Here is a 21,512-nt window from a genome sequence, read left to right on the forward strand (position 1 = left end):
ATTGCGTTTCTCTGATAAATGGCTCATTTTTCAGGATACAGGGGATTGAGCCAAATTTATAAAATTATAAGCCATTACCAAATTTATCAATGGTCAAAAGAATATGAATGGGAAGTTTTCAGAAGAAGACATGAAAGCTACAAATAGTCATTTGAAATAATGCTCTAATTCATCATTGATTAGAGAAATACAAATTAAAACAACTCTGACATACCTCCTCACACTCTCAGATTAGCTAGCATGACAGAAAAATGAAAAATTCTGGAGAAGGTGTAGGAAAACAGGTACTATGAACATTCTGATCAATAAAAAAGGACTTATGAAAGAAAATGATATTCATCTCCAGAAAAAGAACTGATTATGATATATGGAAGTAGATATTCTTTAATCCTCTGTCTCTCTGTGTGTCTTTCTTGGTCTCTCTGTCTCTCCCTTCCTACAAACCAACTTGAAATTTAAACTGTAACCCCCAAAAATAAATAGAGAAATTTTTAAAATTATATTTAAAAATGTATAAATCCAGGATATATGAGACTGGGATAGGAAGTGAATTATGAAGGCAACTGAAGAAAAAAAAAAAAGAGCAGAAACTTGGGCAGATGAAGTTCCCTTGAAATGACAAAAGATGTACAAAAAGGCCTCAAGTAATTCACTGGTGGATTTACTATGGAACACTGAAGAGAAAGTACAAATTGGTACAATCTGTACAATTTATATATTATTGAGATATTGGGTACATTGAGATATTTATCTTATTTTTCAATTAATTTGTTTTTTATCCTTAAATTTGTTAATTTTTTTCTCTTTCAACTTTTTTTGTGCTTGCTTTGGGGCAGTAATTTATATTTTTTAAAGACTACAAATATAAATTATGAATTTTCTTCCTTCATAAAAAGGCAATATGAGAAATACATTTTTCTCTCTATATTACTTGACTCTATATCATCATCTTTTTCATCATCATCACTACCATCCTTTTCCTATTTCTATAATACTTTAATGTTTTCAAAACACTTTATAATTATTAACTCATTTTTTATCGCATAACAACCCTGGGAGTAAATGCAATTATTATCTCTATTTGAAATGTAAGGAAATAAAGTTGAAGGTTAAATGATTTGCTCAGGATCATACAACTAGTAAACGTCTGAAGCAGATTTGAATTCAGGTCCCTATGCTTCAAGTTCATTGTACTACCTAATTGAAGGATGCTACCTGTATCCCATGCATTCTATTCTCTTCTATTTTTAGTTTGTATTTCTATTTGTATTTAGTAGAATGTGTGATTATCCTTTTAATCTCTTTTTTAAGCTGGGCATTTTCCAAAAAGTCATTTTGTTAGTCTTCAAATATGTCTGCAGAAATAAAAAAAAAATCTTTCTTTTTTTCATTTCATTTTTATGTTTTGACTTTTTCTTTGGGTGAATGTGAGCACACACATGCACACTCACTGATTTTTGCCAGTATTTGTGTAAATTAGTTGTGTGGTATGTATATATCCTGTATTATGTACATGTATTATGTCTCAAAAGAGACATAATAAATGCTTATTGGTTGAATGACTGTTTGCATTATTTTTCTGATTACTTACTTATAGTAACTTCTCCTTGTTTTTGTAGCTTCTAAAGTTCAACATCGATATTGATGTATTTGGGTGACTTAAATTTTGAGTTCTAGGTTGAACAGAAGCTTATGAATTCTGTTTACTTCTTGTTTTTTTTTCTTCTTAAAATATTTCTGAGAAATTTTCTTAATTGATTTTCTAAAATATCCTGCCTTTTCTCTATAATTTAAAGGAAGTTTATTCATTTTTAACTTTTTTTTCTTTTTTGATCTCTTCTTCAACTGCATTTCTTTTGTCTATATTCCTATTTTTTTCCAATTAAGTAACTTTTTTGAACTGCTTTTTCTTCACTTTCTTATTGCTATTATTATTTCTAACATAATTATCTTCATTTTCATCTAATGCATTATTTGTATGTTTTCATGAATATTTGTAAATTGACATCACAGTTTTATGGAAATTTTTAGTCATACTTTTTTATTTAATTTCCAACATTAAATGATTGAAAATGCTAAATATTCATTTCACTTTGTCTTAAGAAAATTCTACCTTTGTTGATGTTGATTAATAAATTTTTGCATCACTTTTTAAAATATCATCTTTTTTCCTCATTTATTTTTTCATTTATTCATTTAAACAATTATTAAAATATTTCTTCCTTCATAAAAAGGCAATATGAGAAATACATTTTTCTCTCTATATCATCATCTTTTTCATCATCATCACTACCATCCTTTTCCTATTTCTATAATACTTTAATGTTTTCAAAACACTTTATAATTATTAACTCATTATCAAAATATTAAAATAGTTTTTTTATTTCAGTATTTTTACTGCAGTTTTTGAGGACATATGAATGATTTACTCTTGCTTTAGCTTCTCTCCCTACCAGTTCTCCAATCCATATTTGATATAGCTGTTGAATGCAAAGCTGTGAAGTTCTTGCTTACCAGCCTTGAATGACTCACTATGGCCTTACCCTGTTTACCTCATTTGACAGGGGACAAAGACTTTAATCAGATACCAATGTGTTTGAAGGCTGGAAGAAGGAGAAGCTGGAGAGAGAAACACTAGTTAGAAACTGTTGTAAACTTACAGGGAAATAGTTAGCCAAGAGTGAGATAATGAAGAGCTCCACCAGAGTGGTGGTAATGGGACTGGTGAGAAAGAGCATGGAAAGAAGGAATAGCTCAGAGAGTTTGAAAGGGCTGATTGGACCTGTGGAGATAAGGGAGCAATGCGCCTACTGAGCAATCACTCAACTTCTCAGGATTGTGATAAAGATGACCATGATGGACCACTGTGTCAATAAAGCTTATTAGGACATTAGATCTGGGTCACCTTAATCAGAGCATCTGAGCTTGGAAAGATGGTGGTTAGGCAATAATTCTAGCCGTTAAGTCCACATGAAAAAAAGAGTTTTATTCCTGTAAAGAGGAACCAATTGTATTAGCCACAGTAAGTTCTCCCCGGCAAACATCCTAACATTTCCTTATTTCGCCCGCTAAGACCATGAAATGTTAAAACAGGACCTTGTAACACTCAGGATATTCAGAAAAGGTTTTGTTGGTATCATGGGTAAGTGGGAGAGAGCATATTGCATCTGCTTACTTCAGTTAGCCATTTTAAGTGATACTTATTATTATGAAGAAACTTTTTCAACTTAAATTCATGGTGATTCCTCCAAAGTCTGGAATAAGCTACTTTAAGGGTCTAAAATGTCATTAGAGATGTTAGGCAGTTACATTTGGAGCTCAAAGATCATTTTTTGTGTGTACTCCTTCCCACAGGGACATCCCCCCTCCCTGCCCACCCAACCTCCCTGCCTGTCTTAGGTATCAGGGCCCAGCAAGTGCACTGAAAATTCCAGGTCTCGTGTGTGGGAATGGTGTCATAGCTGATTCCAGAAGTCCCAAACACACGTCCTTTCAGGGTTGGGCTTAAAAAATAAGAAGGGAGGAAATTCTATGTTCAGCCAGGAAAGTTTCCTGGTAGTCCCGGGAAAGTCTTGGAAAAGGCCCAATGGCCCTTACCCCTTGCTCTATAAACTGCTGGGAACAGGATAAATAATCGCACATGAGGAGCTTGGCCCTGTCAGCAGATGTTTTCATGCTCTCCTCCTAATATATTGCAGGATTATTGCAAAGGTGTGAACAGATCTGAGGCTCCTCCCCATCCCTTAGGACCCGGAGAGCCTGCCCAGCCCTAACTGGAAACATTCCCTCTTGGCAAGGCCCAGAAGGCTCTGCCTCTGTTCACTCAGAAGGAGGCTTGGGCAGGCCAGGTGCACCTGTTGGGAATCTAGGGCTGCTTGTAAAAATGCACACATAATACATACCTATCATTCTATATCCACACATAAATGTATGTATATAGACTTAAAATCATTACCAGTAATTATTAGTATCAGTGATTTTTTTTTTCTCTTGAAGTTGTGTCTCTTCAATGAAAAGAAATAAAGCAGTACCTGATTATTTGCTGCTCAGACATGACTGTGGCCCCAGAACCAGTGACAGGGATGAGGGTGAGTGGGAAGTGACGTAGTCGGGACCCCGGGGGGATTTAGGATCTCTATTCCACAATGTTTGGCTGTTGTTCTTTCCTTCTGGAGATGTCTGTTGAGTATTTCCAGAGCTCTTTGAACGTGGGTGTGGTATAAACAAAAGGAGGTCATTTCTGAATAGTCAATGCCCCAATAGTGTTTGGTCATCCTTGGAATCCAGTCTTGGTTTGGGAAAGAGGTGGGAGAAGACAAGTCACAGTTTGCCGAACGTTCAGTGCTTGGGCTAACTTGGCCACCAGAAACGATCCTTTCCTCTCCCTGTCCTCTGGAGATCTCCAGATGCCTTTCAGGCTCCACTCAGCTGCCCCTCCATGCAGACATGCACCTCATCACCGTCCCCCAACTGTTTGTACATTTCCCCATGTCCATATGATGCAGCCTCCAACATGGAAGTCTTTCAAATATATGAGATAGTCATCCTTCCCACACTCCCCCTTTCAGTGTTCTTTCTCTCAGGCTGCACACCCTTAGTTCCTTTAACCAGCTGTCACGTGGTCCCGGCAATCTCTCCAGCCCTGTCCACTCTCCATTCTGTGACCATCTTCCCATGGACTCCCAAGAGAGAGACTCTTGTATTCCTCTTGCATATATTGTCTGTTTACTCATCCCTCTTTGTAGGATGTGAGCTTCTTGAGGGCAGGGATTTTTTCATTGTTTTCTTTGTATTTCTTTTGTATTTCTAGCACCCTAATTCTTACCTTTCACTTAGAATGCCTATTAGGATAAAGAAATCGTAATTTAGCTTAGATCTCTGTGAGGTTCCATTGGTTCTCAAAACAAAATAAAACAACGTAAAGATCTAAGGAAGAAAAGCTTGAAGAGTATTTTAGTGGAAATAGGAATAGAGAATAGAAAATAGGAATCGAGAAAAAGGAAAAAGAAATCCTTCCAAGCAACATCACATTTTGTCCACATTCGATTCAGGTTATAAATATTTCTTTCTGCAGTCATGAAGCAGCCCCTCTGACTGAGGAGGGATTTTGGAAGATGATTTAGGGAAGCCTGGATCCTGAGTGGGCACGCCACTGCAGGAAGCATACCGGGAGTCATCGGCCCTTCCTGTCTTCATGTAAGTCACCTGGAAGCCGGCCCAGGCCCTGAAGCTTAGCCACACAGCCTGGAGGCCATATTCATCAGTGTCATTTCTGCCCCAAAGGGGCAGGAGTGGCCAGAGACCATGGAAGGTTCATGTTCATGCTCACTGAAGGGTCTCGGAGGAGGGTCAGGAGCTTTGGGGAAGTGAATCTCTCCTTCCCCTGCTACAGAAATAAGACAAGATCTGGGCTGGACTCTTTGCTCTCCCCCATTTTCCCTCATTATCTTCTTGGTCACTACCGGCTTCTCCCTTGAACGAGGAGAAAGCGTGGTGCAGTGTAACTTACAGTGTGGACCCAGAATCCCTGGGTCTGAAGTCTGCCTGTTACACTAACAGGTAAGTAAGAGTGTTTCAGACCAAGCTCTGATTCTAAAGGCAGCTGCCCCCACTCACCCACCGGCCATGGGCTGCCAAGAGAGGATCAAAAGAACAGCTCTGGGAGCCCACGGGAAGGGAAGGCTCTGCGAGGGTCCCAGCAGGACATACGTCCGATGTGTTCGGCCTTCTGCAGAAGCTCTGGGCCCCTCTCTGCTTTGAAGCACCATGGGAAGGAAAAGGAAACCATTGTGCGAGCTTGTGTAAGGGCAGGATGCAGGGCCTAAAAGTGAGAAAAGACAACTCGAATCAAAGAGAATCAAGTCATTGTCTCTGGGCATTTGATTTCCCCTCTGGGAAATGAGCTATGCACACACCTCTAACTTGTTTTTTCCCCAACTGCTTCTTGTGAACTCTACTCCAAATGATTATTAATTTTCATATATATATAGTCTTAGGGACATAATGTCCTTTCCCACTCGAAATACATCGTCTAAAAATAGTTCAGTGGGTTGAATAGGAAAGAACCTTACAGAATCCCAACTGCCAGTTAGTGGTATTTTAGAAATAAGTGCTGAGCTAGAAAACGGTCCTTCAGAACACCTAGGTGGCTCAGTGGCTAGAGCTCTCAGGTCTAGAGTCAGGAAAACCCCAGTGAAAGCCCAACCTCAGAAACTGGACGTGTGACCCTGGTCAAGTCCGCTAACGTGATTGAGCACTTAGAAGAAAATTGATCAATTCTCAAATTTTTTCAAATGTGTTTAACACTCCAGTTAAACATAGAAATGTACACAAAATATAGAGTGTATTGAAGCATATTTAGATACACTGTGAGCTAAAGCACATGACCTTGTGAAATAATTCCTTATGGTCAAAGTCGGATAAAACGATATAATTCATTTAAAGTCAAATATTTTTGATTCAAAAATCTGTAAAACAGTGTTGATAATAACACCTCCCTACAGGTGTCAAATGAATAAAGTAGTTTGCAATCCTTAAAGCTCTCCAATCTCTACCTTGTCATATTTAAGTAGAAAGATTTTTATCTGACATGTGGTCCTCTATCTCTGTTTAAATATTCCTCCTGAGGAGGAGCCTGTTACTTCCCCAAAATACCCTTTCCACTTGAGAAAAGTTTTCCTACCCTCAAGACTCAATCTGTTTCTTTGCGGCTTCCACCCGTTCCCATCCCACTCTTTGGGGATCCTGTCTGGAATGGGACACCTCTGCCTTCCAGGCTTGCATAATCTCCCAATATATTAAGCCTTCCACTTTCTCTAGGGCACCGAGCAAAATGTTAACTTATTCAAGGTCATACACAGTCCCTGGAGCATTGCACTGGAGACCTGCCATGTCTACATCACTTCTATGGTCTCAATGAGCCTAATGCTTCTTTCAAATGACATCCCTGTAATGGTTTGGACACAGCTCTTATGTCCTTGATGAGTCTTATTTTCTTTCTACTCATTCTCCCTTGTACCTTCATAATCCTTACAAGGCTCGGACCCCTGACCCTTCCCCATCAAACCTTCCTCCAGATTCTATCCCGTCATTAAATGTTCTCCTTAAAGCACAGTGTCCACAAATGTTGACCCAAGACTCCAGGTGTGATGGGACCGCATCCTTCTGTCAGGCACAGAACAGCTATTGACTCCGTACTCTTGGGAGTCTGGACTTGGCCCGGCACAAGAGAACGGGCTTTTTCTGGCTTGTCCATTGAGTCATGAATGGCACCTTTGTGCCTTTAACTCCAATCACCCCATTTTTGGAGGAAGACTCGAGAGCTCATAAGGCTGTGAGCTGTCTGGGGTTGTGTGTCCAGTAGGTGACAAACAAGACTGGACTCCCAAACTAGAGCTCTACCCAGATTTTGCTGCCCACTCCTTATGGAACTTAAAGACCACTAAAGCTGCCAGAGCTGCTCTTCTTCGTTTCCTGCACAAACCTCTATTCTGTTCCCAACCTCTTATACTCCTGACACTGATTTTTTGACCCCAAATGTACATCTTGACATTTATCCCTTTTAAGTTTTATCTTATTAGATCTAATCAGACAACGGAGCCTGCCAAGGTCTTGGTGGAGCCCAGGAGTCGTCATCGGATGTATTAGGGATTCCTTCCAGCTTTGCACAAGCTGGAAATCTGAGGAGGATGCCAGTTAGGCAGTTTTATCTAGGTCACTGATCAAAATGTTAAACAGTTCTGGGCCACACTCCGATCCCCGGGGCCCTCCACTGGAGACCTCTTGCCAAATTGGCATTGGCCCCTCGATGTAGAGTGGGGGCAGATCCAGGATCTGGATGGTCTCCCCCATCCCTGTGCTCCTCCCTCTCTCTTTTTGAATTGTCTTTCTGCTCTTGAGATGCTTTTCTTATGAATATCTTCATAGGATGTAGGAGGAAAGCAGTCTATGTCACAAGAGGTGTCATAGCTAGTCATACATGAAGGGAAACGATTATAAAACATGGAGTTATAAATCTGAAATCCATGTGAGAGAAAATCTCACACACGTTAAAAATTATTCAGTGAGAAAAACAAAATAATAGCTATGATTTTGAACCGAGTTTTCATGATGATTTATAAATATAAAAAGGGGAGAATGATTTAATTGCATTGGAAGTGAAGGAAGTTGTTAGAGACTGTGTCTGTCTGTCTGTCTCTATCTCTCTGTCTCTGTCTCTTTGACTCCCTCTATGTCTTTCTGTCTCTGTCTCTGTCTCTGTCTCTCTTCTTTCCGTGTGTGTGTGTGTGTGTGTGTGTGTGTGTGTGTGTGTCTCCACCACCACCATTCACTGTGACTTTTGGACGGCATCAGAACAGTGGTTATTCATTTATTCTTATGAGAATTCCAGCTGTTGATCATGAGGTAAACCATAGAGGAAGTGGGGAATGATCTGGAGCGGGCCAGTGAATAGGAAGGCTGGGTGGGTGTGGGGGGTGTTGTGGATGGGACAAAGACAGCTAGCTGAATCTGAATCCCCGATCCCTGTCAGCCAACGTGGTTCCTGAGCGTCTCAGCCACAAGAGCCGTGATTGGCTGAAGCTTGCCAAGGTAAACAGAGTTCCACTCCGTATGAGGAAGGAAGAGGAGACGAGTTATTCTAAATATCGGGGAATATTTGGATCAATTGCTCAGGCAGGAGGGCTTTTGAGTGCTTCCTACATGCCTGGCACTGTATTGCATGCGGAGGGTACAAAGAAAGGGCCGAGCCAGTGCCCAGTGAAAGAGAAATATGACTCATTTCCAACAGTGCAATGGGCTTGAGTTCAGAAAATCCAAGTTCAAGTCTTCCCGTAATTGTTTACTCACTCTAGAGTGTGGGACAAGCCACTTATGCTGGCTAAGTCAGTCCTTGGAATAGTGGTAGGCAGGATACTTAATGTATTAAATTTTTATTAGCTATAAAATGGGGATTGTGATAGTTAACATTTATGAAATCCTCTATCCTTTGAAATGTCCTTCATACGTGAGCATTCCAATTCATCCCCATAGACACACTGACAGAGGTGCTAACACCCCCATTTTACAGATGAGGAAACCGAGGCAAGCACAATGAAGTGATTTTCCCAATCACATAGCTCAAAAGCGTTTGAGGCTGGATCACAACCGAGACATAAAGCAAGATTAGAGCTCCTCTCTCTCAGCTACCCATTTCCTCTTGTAACAAGGTACATACAGCTGCTACCTTACAGCTCCATAATGATAAATACATATGGTGGTCTATAAAGGGCATTGGCTATCTCTTCATGAAAATCAACTAAGCTGATGATTAGGACTGGGGATGATGTGTGCCCGTGAGCCAGCTCTGATACTCCATCAATCAATAAGCATTTATTAAACGCAGAGTCCACTATTGCCATGTAAACTGGGGGGAAGGAACCTTTTCATTTCTGCCTTTGTATCCCCGGTCCAAGTACACATATTGGGTTCGAGCTAAATAAATGTGGCTTTTACAAGTGAGGTGAGTTGAGTTGAACTGAATTGCTGCTCCACGGCCTGGGGTTTTATGTCAGGGCCTCCATGATCCCTCTAGTTCAGGTTGTGATTGACTACAGGACTATTCTAGGACCAAGACAGCAAAGTGAAGGGGTCATTCGTTGGGTGACTGCAGCATTACTTGTCTAGGCCAGCTTTGAAGGCCCAGAGGGGCTGCAGTCTGCACAGCATTAGGGAATCCTCACACCGGGGAAATCCCGAGTCCTCGGATCCCTAAAACCAAAACTAGGATGTAAAGAGAATCCCAGAGGCCTGCCTCCTAGTCCTAGCTTTCCAAAGCTTCTCTAACTTACTGGCTGTGCCTCCTTTTCCTTCCCTATAAAATGGGGAGAGGGATTGTAGTGAAGGATCCCATTCTAAGACTTCCCTTTGGAATATGCTCGGAATGGGCTGATTTCTTTGCAGGAGCCGGTGGATTATGGAATCGAGGCTAAGTTGTCTGGGTCAATGGAGAGTCTCATCCATTGTCTGACCATGAATTAAGTGTCCTTGGCCCCGTTCACTTCTCCCTTTGGAGTGATGGTTTTACATTGGACTCTAAAAATGCCCAGCTCTCTTTCCCAGTTCCTGGGCCTGCAAGGGCTGGATCTAGGGGCCTGGTTTTATTTCCTAATAAAGGATCTAATAAGGATCTGGTAGGAACAGCTGGAGAAACTCCATCAATCCCCGCAGCCCCAATTCTTTGTGCAGCTGTTGCGGGTTCGCCTGTGTGTGAACACGTATGTAGAATATATGCACCCATGTGCCTGCGTGCATACGTGTGTGCACAGTAATGAACTGCATTTTGTTCTTTGCCACTCTAATTATGGCTGGGCCAAGCGGGGCCACCCTCTCCTGTCTGTTGGGGGGGGTGCGGACCGATCCTGAAAAGGCAATTCTCCTAAATAAACAGCACATCCCCACTCTGGGTAATCAGAAGGGGTACAAATTGGGCCCATGTGCAAACAGTAACCAGAGCAGAAGCCAGGAGTTAAAGAACCCATTGTTTCCCAGCCCGACCCTGGGCTGAGAGAGCCTGCGTGTCAGGTTACATCTGTTAAAATGATTCTCGTGCCAGCCCCGTATTTTAATTATAAATATATAAAAAAAATTTAATAAGACGACATTCTGGGCTTGCTAAGTCTTTACAATGCTCGCCGGGGGTGGACTGGGCAGAGCAGTATTCCATGTGCCCCAGACCCGGTGCCAACATCTAATGATTGAGAGTCTTCCTGTAATAAATTGGAAAAATCTGGTTTGCAAGAATGGATCCAAATCACTTGGCATTAGCAAGGTAATTTGTTACCTCGCTTCCTCTTGGAAACGAGCGGATTCCAAGGGGGCTGGAACTCAGTTACCGGGGGCTGGAATAGCCACAAGCCAAAGGAATTGTGGGCAAGTAGGACCCTCTAATGGAGGTCTTTTCTTCCTTTCTTCCTCCTTCCCACCCTCCCTCCTCCCCTCCGCCGCTCTCTGCTCCAGAGGAGAGATTCAGCCGCCAAAAAGGGGAAGGAGGCTGGCCAGGACAAAAGCCAGCTCTAGAGCTACCTTCCTCGTACCTTTCCAAATCTCGAGGCTGCTTAATTATGATTAATTGCCACATGGATAATCAGATACAGTTTCAAAAGGTTGGGGATGACAGTCCAAGGACACAGGGGAAGAAGTAAGGGACGCCTTTGTTAGAAGAAAGAACGAGGCAGGCCCTCGCTCAGCCCCGTAACCTTTACCGATGTTCAAAATTCCCAAACAGAATTAATAGCATGGGGATCTGGCCCGGCCTCCCGGGAATCGGACTTCAGCTGGACTATTTCCACAGCTGTCAGTTTTCTCAGGCCTCCTGTCAATAACGCGATGTTGGGGTGCCCTTCTCCGGGAATAAAGAGCAGTCTCACGTTTCGGCCTCCCGCCTCCGCTCTCTGGGAGGTGTGACCGGGAAAAGCACCCAGAAAAAACTCCCCATCATCCCGGCAGTTAAAAAGCTTCCCCTCCTGACTTAAGTGGATCAAATGTAACGGAGCTGCGCCTTTTCTCCCGATTTCCTCTGCTTGTTTTAGAGAAGGCTGGGAGAAGGGCAGGAGATTTTGCCTTGCCAGCTCCTGCCTCCATTTAAAATCCCTTTGGCTAAGTCAGGGATCACAGGATGTCATTTGCAGCCCCACAGAAGTGCTGGGCCCCGTTCAGCTCCTATTACTAGAAGTCAAATCCCTGGGTTCCCGGCGCCAGGGTCCCGGCTCTTGGCTCCCAGCCCGGCATTGTTTCGTTCATTACATTCCAGAGTGCCTCTCAGTCGGTTAATGTTTGCACTGGGAGGTCCAAATAGCCGCAATCAGCACTGAACTCCTCGCTTTGGGGGGGGGGGGGGGGCTTGCAGGTTTCCCAAGCGGGGGCTGCCTTGGAAGGCCAGGACGCAGGTGGACCCGGAGCGGGCATTTCCATTTTATTCCCCAACACTCATATTTGTGGCACTTTTGCCATGTGTCCTCGTAAAAGGGTTTCAGAAGACGTCTGGCTTTTTAAGACTTTAAAGGGGCTGGAATTGGTTTACCCATTTCAGGAAAGTCCTTTTAAAAAAAGAGGGGAAAAAATCCTCAATGGCAGAAAAGCATTTTATCGGAGAACGCTAACAGTCCATATATTCTGGGCCGTTAATATATGTGCTGTTGTGGGAAATAACTTTCAAAAATGGATCCACTAATTTGATCCAGATTCAAGACCCTGACGTTTAATTAAATCCCATCCTTGGGATGGATTTTCAAGGGTTAGATTGTTCGAGCAAATGGAATGTGCCCAGCACCTTGGATGGAGTCCTGGGCAATGCTGCCAAGATGGCAGACACTCCCTCGTCCTACCATAGCACAGCCTTTCCAATCGGAGTAGAGAGGCCTGGGGAAGGATGGGTGGTCCCTCCCCAGTGAAATAAAGCCAAGCTATCCTCCAGGAAGGCTCCGACTTCCCCAGAAGTTTTTGCTTGGGGAGACACAATCCTCATCCTAGGTCATTACAGCTCACAGACCTGAGCTCCCCAAGGGAGGCCCCATTTAGGGACTTTTAAAAAGTCAATCTTCACCTTGAGTTAAAAAGGTTTTGCCCAGATAAAATCAATGCAACCAAGATGAGAAGGAAAGCAAAAAGTGGGGAAACAATTTTTACAGCCAGTGTTTCTGATAAAGGCCCATGTTCTTAAATGTATAGACCACTGAATCAAATTTATTTATTTATTTAAGATTATAGAAATTATATTTGTTCTTGTCGCTACATTTATTTTATTCTCCTAGAAAAATGGAGAACTGTGTATATACCCAATTTGTACATATAAAACATACAAATTATATGTAGCACAAAGGCTTCTGGACCTAATATTGTGGGTACTCCTGCTTTAGCTTTTTCTAGTCTAGGAAAAAACAGGAGAGAGACTTGTCTGAATCAAATTTATAAGAATAAGAATCATGCCCTAATTGACAGATGGTCAGAGCATATGAACAGTTTTCAGATGAAGAAATTAAAGCTATATATAGTGGTATAAAATACTCTAAATCACTAGTGACTAGAGAAATACAAAACAACTCTGAGGTAGCACATCACACCTATCAAATGGGCTAATGTGACAAAAAAGGAAAATGATAAATGTTTGGAGAAGATGTGGGAAAATCAAAACACTAACTTATGGTCAGTGGAGTTGTGAACTGATCCAACCATTATGAAGAACAATTTGGAAGGGCAACCAAACTTTTTATATCCTTTAATGCACTACTATAACATTACTAGATCTGCATCCCAAAGAAATAATAAAGAAGCAGAAAGGACCCACATGTAAAACAATATTTATAGCAGCTCTTTTTTGGAGTGGTAAAGAATTGGAAATTAAGGGGATGCCCATCAACTAGGGAATAGCTGACAAGTTGGGTATCACTGTGCTGCAAGAAAATTGAGGAGCAGGTGGAGTCAGAAAAACCTGGAAAGACTTATATGAACTGGTACTTAGTGAAGTGAGTAGAGCTAGGAGAATATTGTACAAAATAATAGCAACATTGTGCGATGATCAATTAGGATAGATAGTAATATAGGGATCGAAGACAATTCCAAGGGACACATGATGGAAAATGTTAACCAATCTAAAGAAAAACTATGCAATATAAATGCAGATTGAAGTATCCTGTTTTTACTTTACTGTTGGTGCTTTTTTCTTGTTGTTTTCCCCTTTTGTTCTGATTTTTCTTTTACAATATGACTAATGTGGGAAAAGCTTTAACATGATTGTGCATATATAATTTATATCAGATTGCTTCTATCTTGGGGAATTGAAAGGGGAATTTTGTTACTCAAAATCTTATGAAAAATGAATGTTGCAAACTATATATGTAATTAGAAAAAATACAAAAAAACTATTAAGTGGAACTCCTCCCCCCTCAAAAAAAACACATACACACACACACACACACACACACATACACACACACACCCCAATCTCCTGGAGGAGAAGAATTAGATCGCTTTTGTCTTTATATTCTTAGAACATAGCACAGTAGCTTACACATAATAATTCTTAATAGTGTTGGTTGATTTATAAAAAAGTAAATAAAAATTTAAAAAGACTAATCTTCAGAGATTCCACAGAGCTAGGGATTTAATAAAAAAAAAAGAAGAAGAAGAAGAAGAAGAAGAAGAAGAAGAAGAAGAAGAAGAAGAAGAAGAAGAAGAAGAAGAAGAAGAAGAAGAAGAAGAAGAGGAGGAGGAGGAGGAGGAGGAGGAGGAGGAGGAGGAGGAGGAGGAGGAGGAGGAGGAGGAGGAGGAGGAGGAGGAGGAGGAGGAGGAGGAGGAGGAGGAGGAGGAGGAGAAGAGGAAGAAAGGTTTGCACATAATCCCAAGGGAAAGGTCCAGACTGCAGAGCCCTGGGAAATCCCAGGTTGATTAAGGCCACGAGCAGACTCTGGATACCCAGATCTCAGAAGGGTTAAGAAAGTTTTTCCTTCCCTTTGCTTTATATGAACATGGACCCTGAGGGATTTCTATTCTCAAATATAGATAGATAAATAGTAGATAGATGGACAGAGGGATAGATATAGATAAGTAAAGATACATAGACATATAGACAGAAAATGGCAGATAGATAATAGATACAAATAAGTGGGCCAGCGGACAGAGTACCGCACCTCAAGACTAGGAGCCCTGAATTCAGATTTGGCCTCGGTTACTTGTTTATGCTCTGAACAAATTACTTGATCTCTGTCTGCCTTCATACCTCCCAGGGTTTTTAAATAAGAAATAATTATAAAGCGTTTAGCATGCTGCACAAATGTTTGTGACTTATTAGATGTAGAGTGCATTTATATTTGTAGTTACAGATTTATATTTTTTAGCTTGCAAGTTTTTGCTATTGGTAATGCTCAATCAGGTCAGCAAATATTTATTAAGTGTCTACTATATTTCAGGCACTATAGAAATAATAAAGAAAGGCAAAAGCAGTCCCTTTCCTTAAGGGACAAATCCCACGTTAAGGGACACAGCCAGGGCCATGTTGCCAACACGGGGGATGGAATTGAAACGCTTCCCTTTCTGACTCTGCAGGCCCTGCTTCACCCATCCTGCTCCATCTCCACATGTAAACTATTTGGTGTAGACATCTTTCAGACACTTCCTCCCGGATGTCCCAGGAACTCAGTTTCCCCCTTTACAATATGCTTTCCTCTCTCACAAGGGCACCTCTGTAGTCTGCTGCTCTCCTTGGATGCCTCATCCCTCTGGTAGACTGGGAGCTCCCCGAGGATAGCCCAGTAACTCTTCTCATCTAAGTTTTCTGCTCCCTCAGGGCCTGGTCCAGTGCTGAGCACACAGTAGGGATTCAATAGATATTTCTTTCATTATTAAGATCAGTGCATTTCTTGGCTGAAGACTGACTACATAACCCACAAATCCCCTGGGAATATAGTTTGGAGTTGTTTTTCTCACCATCTCTCTGCTGTAACATCTCCCTGCTCTTCTTGGGGCTTGGTAGTTTCTGTCTAGCCATGCTTCTGAGCTTCCATTCTTCTCTTTTCCTTCTTGGATCTCAGTTTCCTCCCTTGTCAAATAAAGGCATTGGATCGGATAGCCTAACAGATCCCTTCCAGCTCGTGCACCCCATGACTTCAGCTCGAATTACCACAAAGGTCTTTCCCCCCTCACCAAGACCTCTCTCCTGACAGGCACAAATCAGAGCTTGATTTCGCTGTTAATCTTCTCTAAGATAACGTAGCTTTGAATTTCCAAGGTCACCCAAGAGCAGGGATGGTGGGGAGGGTGTCCTTGGGGCCATATGGAGCCTTCAGGTTCCCAAATTTTCTGCAGCTTGAGACATATACCTGTTATGGTGCCTGGCACATATTCTAAGAGCCAGGGACTGAAATGTCTGCACCCAAATGGACCAGGTGACTCAGGGAAGGGAGTGCTGGGTCTGAAAGGCTTTCATAGCAACATTCTGGGCTCCAAACCCATTTTGGCACAGACTGCTAGTGATGGCTTTAATCTACGCTGCTACAAAGCAATGTTCTTTTTTTTTGGGGGGGGGGCAGATGTTTTGTGAAGCTGATTATCCTCACACGGGTTGGATGTGAGAGCTAGAAGACAGTAAGCAAGTGTACAGAACAGGAAGCTGCTGGAGCTGCCTCCCCTCTGGTCACATGGACCAGAATCTGGACAGGAAAGTCCAAAGGACCACAGATTAGCAGCCCAGCATAGGATGCACCAGCTGCAGATTTGGGGAAGGTAATTTCTCCTCTCTGGGTCTCAGACTCCTCCCTCAAAATAAGGAGGCTGAACTGGAGAGAGAGAGAGAGAGAGAGAGAAGCGCACCTTATTTGGAGTCCAAAAACCTGTATTCAAATTCTGACTGTTATTTCCTGCCTGCATGACCTCCAGCATTTCATCTCAGCATTCCAGGCCGTGGTAAATGGCTCCTGACATCCCCTCCATCTGCCCATCACTAAGTCTACGAGCTGTACAATGGCTCACAGAGCTGGCTTTCTGGGCCGATCAGATGGCAATTCTCTATCTTCCGCCTTATTCACTGATGCTTAGGTGAGATTCAGAAGTCAGCCTCTGATACACCTCCAGCATAGTCCCCGTTCTAACATATGGATCTCGTTTACCGTTCCTGTTGCCAAGCAAATGCCACGATGTCACCTTCATTCAAAAGCTTCAGGTCAAATATAAACAAGCAAAAAATGAATTAAGGAAGGAGTAAAAAGTAAGCAAAAATAAACACATAGATAAATGTAGAGAAAAACATACATACATCAAAATTCAACGAATAGAGAGATAAATCATTCAAAAGGGAAAACAACAACAAACTAAGTGAGAACAATCGACGTAAGAATTCTATCACATCTGTGTCTGCGAGGGAACCTTTATGGGGTATCCTAAAACCACAAAGTTTTAATACTTAAAATTGCAGGAAGACTTTGGGGCATTCTGTATGAAAACAATAATACCTACAATAATATTTATTAATCATAATAGTGATTTTAATAATGGAGATGGGGCGGGAGATTCTAAGTTTCTAATTGGTCAGCCATCTTCACTAATTGATTTTATGATTCTCTTAAGAGCAACCTTATGGTACAGTAGAGAAGAGTGAGATTCTGAGTGGAATCTTGCCCTTTGCCTCTTATGAGATCCTGGGCAAGTCACTTCAGTATCAGTGCTCCAGGTAAATCATTAGGACCAGAAATTGCAGAACTCTAGTCAATCTGCATCCATGAAGGACATTTTCACAACAGGAGTGCCTGCCATCATCAGAATCTCATACATCGCAGCCTCCCATGATCCCCTCCTGGGCTCAGTCTCTTGGATTGTCCTGTATTCTAGGAGCTGCTGCCTCCAGCCAAGGATTCACGGTTAGCCAGAAGTCCTCTTCACAGTGTCTGGCTCAGCTTTTCAGACCCTCCTTTGTTCTGGAGGCACGGTGGGCTTGGCTGAGATTGAGGGGACCCCGCTCTGCTCCCCACTTCCCGCATGGCCCACAGAGTGTCCCATCTTTTAAGGCCTCAGTTTCCTCCTCTGGAAAAAGAGCTAGTTGACTTTGATGCTTTTGGAAGTCCGTTCAGCTGAGATCTGTGACCCTTTGATACCAGGAGCCTGATCACAAGTGCCTTTTCTTCTTTTCTTTCCTTTATTGGAGAGCACTGAGCACCACCACCTGACATGTTCAGAGAGGGCAGCCAAAAGTGAGGGACTACTTAGCTATTCAGCCAAAATGTAAGAAGCATGTGCTGGGTGGGGATACAGAGAGAAACAAAAAGCCCTTTCCCCAAGGAGCTCATGGAGGGGTGTGGGGTGAGGGGGGAAAAAGAGCTAAAACAAGGCAAAATGTGTGGGGAGCCAATCCAAAATAGTACCAGGAGGGGGGCAGGGTGAGAGCTCACAGGAGCCCCAACAAAAGCCCAGCAGCAGGGAGGGGAGGCCCGATCCGATTGGAAAACTCGCCCCGCGTTTCTGTGTGTTCAGTATTCTACATGATCTGGCTAATTCACTTCCTTTTTGTTTTTCATTTCCTTGTGGACCTCAGCATGAAAATTCATGTTTCCAGGAGTGGAAATTACCAAGGAGCTATGAGGAAAGAAAAGAAAAAAAAAGTCTTTGGGGGTAGCCAGGAGGAAAATGACTCACCCCCCCAGAGAGGGCCCGGGCTTATACGGTTTCCAGACCCGTTTGACATCCCCAAGAAATGAAGACGGTCTGGATATTGTTTGGTTCGAGATTGGACTCAGGGCCTGGGGAGTGTTTATGGGAAGCACACGGAACCTTTGGATGCTCACCAACACTAACAAACAGAACGGCGAGTCCACATGGGGGGATTTTCTGTGCAAGAATCATTCGGTAAATTTGAAGCTTGGCTCGCTCCTCCATTTTGAGAATTTCCCTCTCTTCCAAGCCAAACTCAGGTTTGGATTTTCCACTGGGTGGCAGGGAAGCCTGCGTGCCCCACGGAGGTCAGGGGAGCCTCGAGTGGACCAGCTTTCCTTTCCTCCACAGAAAGCTGGCCAGCCTGGTGTCCTTCTCTGGCAGAAGGCTATTTCTTTGCCGGACAGAGGCCAACAATGGAGGGAACTGGCCAAGGGATGGATTGCCCCACCCCCACATTCCACTTTGCAAACTGGGCTTCCATCCTGCTCTCCACCCACTTCTCCCAGGCCCTCCAGCCTCTCCCTTGCACCTAATACCTCCTAGCTCTTTCTGAGGGAATATTTAATTCGTAGCCTCAGGCCTCTTCTCTTCCCCAATAAAATCTGTGTTGTGAGAGGTAAAGGTTGGGGACTTCTGCATCCCAGGCAGGATCTCTCTCTGCTGGGAGAGGAGTTGTGAGCCAGCCTGGGGTGGATGTGGAGAGAAGACTCCCCTGGGTGGCTGCTGCCCATCCCCAGCATCTTCTGTGCCCTCAGGCTGCTCTGGCCTTCTGGCTCCAAGGCCGGGGTCACCTCCCTTCCCACTGGTGGGCAGCTCTGTGAGCATCGATCACGGGGCCCAGCTTTCCTGAATGCCGCGGGAACCACTTCTCCAGACAATATGGCCGGGAACATCTTTTGTTTCCTTTGCATCGCTATGGTCCGGGCCATGACAAGTCATTAATAAATGCTTGTTCGATTTAAATGCTCACTGGTTCATCTGATCCAGCCCCTGCTTTTGCACACAGACTCAGAAAGGCAAGGCACCTGGCTATGGTCACCCAGCTGGCATTTGGCAGAAGCGAGAGTCGGCCCTGGATCCAGACAGGAACCTCGAGTCAAATTGAAAAGACTGGGGAACTTTGGGGAGGTGAGAGCCTGGGGGGGGACAAGGCAGGAGCTTTGCAAGCTCTTATCAAAGTCCTTAGTATGGAGGGCTACACTCTTACTTGGAGAGTCTGGAACTCAGTCAGCCACTGCCTTGGCAGGCACAAGATTGGTTGGTTTGAAAAAACCAGCTTCACTACAGGACTAGGAGCTGTGGGTGACTGTACCATGAGCCCCTGACCTCAGGCCAGTCTTTAGCAGCTGGCACAGGGAGTAGGCTTTGCTTCTATTAATGAATCAGCCAACAAGCATTTACAAAGTGCCCACTATGTGCCGGGCACCATACCAAAGGCTTTCCAAATTCCAAAGATCCTGACTGGCTAGAAGGCCAGACTGGGTGAAAGACAGAAAGCCCTCCATGAAGTTAAGTGGAAGGTTTCAGGAACTACAAGTCACTTTCACAAGGACAAGAGAGAAAATCCCTCAGCAAGCAGCCCAGAAGAAGATCCAAAGGCCATGATGGACTCCTACAAGCTCATATACACTACAGTATAGGTGAACACAAACGGGATGCATTAAGGGAGGTAACCACAGTCAGAGAACCATGCTTGGAGTCTCACAGGCTCTTCCTCCGCTTAAATCCAGCCTCATTTATTTGCACTAGGAAGGACGGTGCCCAGAAGAGGACAGGGTGGGGTGGAAGGGTCTCAAATTCATGCCAGGGAGGAAGAGATTGAAGAAGCAGAGGATGCTCCTTGGAGAGAAAGCTTTGGTGACATATACAAGAGCAAGAGGGCCCATGATTGGCCCAAGCCGTGCAGGGCTGGGCCCAGGAACCAGGATTAGAGCAAAAATGGCTACGCCCAGAAGCAGTGAGAGTGGCCTCGGGGAGTGCTCTGTTTGGACCAGCCTCTCACTGGGCGCCTCCAAGGACAGCCTGGACAACCACCTGATGCTCTGGTAAGGGGGGGATGCTCTGGGCTTTGGGTCACACTCGGAAATCCCTTCTAGTCTGAGATTCCGTGAGCTTCTAGCCTCACCTGTAAGAAGAGGTCACCTGGGTCCAACGTGGAGGAAGACCCTCTTCCTTGTCCTCTGAAAATGGGTGGTGGGAACACGCTGCCGAAGGGTGACAAACAGAGGGTCTCTGGGATTGGGCCTGTGAGCCAGAGACCAGGAGCCAAGGTGAGCTTGCCTCCTATTGAACTTTGCTAAAGGTCTATGACAGGAAAGAGCCCTTTGAGACTTGGGTCTAGGGATGGCAGCTGTGGCAGCCATGTTCTTCCATCCCTCCCCACCCCAGACACACCCTTTCTTCTTGCCCCCTCAGTCCCCCAATTGTCTTTCAGCTCTGTTCCTCTCCAGGCCCTCCTGCTCACAGGAGCAAGGTAGAAAAGCTCACAGATTTCCTATGGATTCAAAAGCAAGAAAGAAAACAAAAAGCCAGCAGATGCTGATTTCCCTGCTTAACTGCACTGATTTTCAAGTGCTTTCCAGCGTTGGTCTCCCCAGACACCCACCTGACCTCTCTTGCTCTCCAAAATTCTCCCCGTTGTGGCCCAAATGTCACCAATCACGTGAAGCTGTTTCAAGCCATGAAAATGTGTTGTAAATAAATCAGGGCTCTTACCCTCTGATCTTAACTCTTTCCTTCCCCTCAAACATCTGTTGGTTTACCTAAATTGCAGGCCCTTTCCTGTTCCTTTTTGTTGCTTCTCTGCTTCTTGTTCAAGGATGATTTAATTTTGGTTTTCCTTGAGACATTCTAAGAATTAAATACTTCTTGATACTCAGTTCAGTAAAAGAAGAAAAAAGTAAATGTGCAGGCAAAATTTTCACCTGAATTCAATGGAGTGTGTTCAAATGGCCTTTACAGCCCTGACATTCTGGGTTCTAGATTCTAAGGTACTTCCCTGTGTTGACATCAAGCTTTCCAGTGGTCCACCCATTTCCCAAGAGCCACAAAGGGTGGACCACTATCTTCTGAGATGGCTCCTAGCTCTGACACGTTCTGTTCCATATGCTAAGGGTCTTTGTTCTAAGGCTTGTTCCATCCTTGCCATTCCATGTTCTAAGCTTGCTCCCCACTCTCAGGTCCGACAGTCTGCATCCTCCTCACTCTGAAATTCTATACCTTAAAGCACTTTCTGACATTCTCTCCCTTGTTTTACCAAAGAAAGATACAGCTTGGAGTAAAAATTATAACCCAATGTCAAGGACATCTAACACCAAGTCAAGAACACCACAGTAGGA

General features: G+C 43.6%; 1 long non-coding RNA gene across 1 annotated transcript; it reads right to left on the reverse strand.

Annotated features, from left to right (window-relative positions):
* Nucleotides 1–17,640: 17,640 nt before the first annotated feature.
* LOC141559094 (uncharacterized) lies at nucleotides 17,641–21,265 on the reverse strand. The gene is made up of 4 exons (XR_012487216.1): nucleotides 20,890–21,265; nucleotides 20,300–20,418; nucleotides 17,886–18,096; nucleotides 17,641–17,686 (listed from the first exon to the last, which is right to left on the reverse strand). It is a non-coding gene; the product is annotated as an uncharacterized LOC141559094 (long non-coding RNA).
* Nucleotides 21,266–21,512: the final 247 nt, after the last annotated feature.

This window comes from Sminthopsis crassicaudata, chromosome 2 (assembly GCF_048593235.1).
Source record: "Sminthopsis crassicaudata isolate SCR6 chromosome 2, ASM4859323v1, whole genome shotgun sequence".
NCBI lineage: Eukaryota > Metazoa > Chordata > Mammalia > Dasyuromorphia > Dasyuridae > Sminthopsis > Sminthopsis crassicaudata.